This window comes from Chiloscyllium plagiosum, chromosome 15 (genome assembly GCF_004010195.1).
Source record: "Chiloscyllium plagiosum isolate BGI_BamShark_2017 chromosome 15, ASM401019v2, whole genome shotgun sequence".
In the NCBI taxonomy this organism is placed as follows: Eukaryota; Metazoa; Chordata; class Chondrichthyes; order Orectolobiformes; family Hemiscylliidae; genus Chiloscyllium; species Chiloscyllium plagiosum.
In genome coordinates this window covers 28,217,894-28,220,931 of record NC_057724.1, presented here as the reverse complement: position 1 = coordinate 28,220,931, position 3,038 = coordinate 28,217,894, and positions in this window count along the sequence as shown.

The following is a 3,038-nucleotide window of genomic DNA, read 5'->3' as shown; positions in this document are numbered from 1 at the left end:
ATTGGGAGAGAATTGCTTTCCCGTTCCTGAGAGCAGTCGCAATGCGTTGTCTCAAAGTTATGAAAGGATGTGGTAACTGGGCACTTTTACCCAAGAGTATCTTCACACAACGTCATTTAGCAATTATATCGTACCTTGGGTTAAAGTCTCTAGAAATTGCCCCAGCAGTCAGTTTTTGTAGATGCTTGGTTATTTTATCCCCGTCTCCTTTTATAAACAGCGTGGGACATATACAACCCTGCAGTGTTACGGCAATAATCTCACATACAAGGAAACGTGATTAAAAACGTTGAAAGATTTATGGTCCATCCGTCAGAAACTCTCATCCATTCCATGTAAACTGTGAAAATGCTCACGTTTATTATGATATGAAAAGTTTTGTAAGGAAGGGGTTAACTGAGTCTGTTTTTTCAGTGACTGTGATTAGATTAGATTAGATTACAGTGTAGAAACAGGCCCTTCGGCCCAACAAGTCCACACCGACCCGCCGAAGCGAAACCCACCCATACCCCTACATTTACCCTTTACCTAACACTACGGGCAATTTAGTATGGCCAATTCACCTGACCCTGCACATCTTTGTGATGTGGGAGGAAACCGGAGCACCCGGAGGAAACCCACGCAGACACGGGGAGAACGTGCAAACTCCACACAGTCAGTCGCCTGAGGCGGGAATTGAACCCGGGTCTCTGGCGCTGTGAGGCAGCAGTGCTAACCACTGTTCTAGCCATGTCTCCGTAATAGCCACAACATCGAAGTCCCAGGTACCAACCCACGCTGCAAGTTCACCTAGCTTATTTCGTATACTTCTTGCATTGAAGTATACACACTTCAAGCCACACTTCAGCAGGAAGAATAGAGGAAATGAATATAATTTAATTGGAGAAAGATTGCAGAAGTGGGATTTGAGAGTGCTTATCCTTGAATCACAAAAAAGCTAAAGTCCAAGTTCAATGAGAAAAAAGAAAATGGAATGTTGGCTTTTACTTCAAAGGCAATGCAATATGAAAGGCAAGTTTTGCTAAAACCACAGAAGAACCTCGATTATCTGAATGACACAGGCAGAGAGTATTTGTTTGAATAATCAAATGCCAGATAACACAGTTTAGCCAAGCATCGGGACCTTGTGTTATTGCCGTATAATCCAAAATTCGGATAATTGAATGCTGGATAATCGAGGTTCCTCTATATGCAAGATGATAGTCAGACCTGGGCTGGATTATTATGAACTGTTTTGGGTTCCCAGTCTAAGGGAAGATACACTGCTATTGGAGGCAGTCGAGAGCGGTGCTCGAAAAGCACAGCAGGTCAGACAAGCATCTGAGGAGCAGGAGAATCGATGTTTTGGGCATAAGCCTTTTATCAGGAATCCTGGGGGTTGCATTGAGAGAGAGAGAGAGACTTGCTGAGATCCTTGTAGAGAGAGGAGGAGAACTTCAAAGTAGGCATCCCTAAAACGTATGTCTGAAACATCGACTTTTCCTGCTCCTCGGATGCTGCCTGAGTTGCTGTGTTTTTCCAGCATCGCATTCTCGACTCTAATCTCCAGCATCTGTAGTCCTCACTTTCTCCTAGTTGATATTGGAGGCAGTCCAGAGAGGATTCACCATGCTGACACCAGGTAAGGAAGGATACTCATATGAGGAGAGGTTAAGTGGGTTGGACCTGTACTTGTCAGAATAGAAGAATGCAAGGCAACCTAAATGAAACATATATGATTTTTAAGGAACTTGACAGGTAGGTGTGGAAAGGTTGTTTCTCCTTATCAAAGAAATCGGGGGCATAATCTTTAAATAAAGGTTGCATGTTTAGGAAATGAGGAATTCACCCAGTTTTGAATCTATGGAATTTGATACACAGGGCTGTTGCAGCTGAATCAGTTAGGAGACTGGAAAGGAACAGTTTAACAAAAAGTTAAAAAAGGCTTTGGGGGTGGGGGAGATGACATTGAACAGAGAAATGCCCTATGATATGATGAGATGGCCTGTGGTACTTTGGGACAGGATCCCTCATTGGTGGTAGGCTTTAGCACAAATTCTCCTTAAGGATAATAGTTCCAGTGATGGCTTCTTTGAATATCTGCAGCCTATCCCAGTTCCTACCTCCACCCGCTCTAGTTGAACAGAAAACCTATTTCCATATCAATTTACAACTTGGAAAAATCAAAATCTATTTCCCAGCAGAGGCCAGTTTCTGGTACAAAAGTGAGCCCAGCTGTAATATGCTGTCTCCAAGGGGGATGTCAGCTAGAGAGTATTGAACATCTGGTGAAACTGTTTGATTTCTAGTTTCCAAATATCTGGGAATTAATCACTACCAAAAATCTAAAAGGTTTAGCTTGATGTTTATTGATAAAAATGCCTATGATTTGGTGTGAATTTGTAGTTATGAAGGAATGACACTTGCCAACAGGGAGAGATAGAACTCTGGTTGAGAAGGAGAAGAAGCTGATTTGCCTATTCTTGCACTTAACACCGAAGAATATGAAATGACAGTGCAGAATTATTGGGAAAACAGCCTGATCCGGAGTCCACAAAGTGGACTGGATTTTGGTGTAATTCCTTTCTAACTAATATAATTGTGAATGATGTCTGGTGATACAAAGTCAGAATTTGTCTAGTATGCAGAGACTGAACAAATTCTGTATTAAAACAAGTGTATTTTGATTGTGTTCAACATTTCAAAGTTTGGCTTTCATGTTTTCCAATGGTAATGATTCCATAGTTCAGGTTATGTGACAGGATTCCACATAATACCCTACTTCCAATTTTGTAACATTGCTAGACTGGCCTCTGTTATGATCCCAGGTGAAAACAAGGACTGCAGATGCTGGGAACCAGAGTCTAGATTAGAGTGGTGCTGGAAAAACACAGGAGGTCAGGCAGCATCCAAGGAGCAGGAAAATCGACATTTCGGGCAAAAGCCCTTCATCAGGAATAGAGACAGGGTGTCTGCAGAGTGGAGAGATAAATGAGAGGGGGGGGGTTGGAGGTGGGGAGAAAGTAGCATAATGTACAATAGGTGAGTGGGGGTGGGGA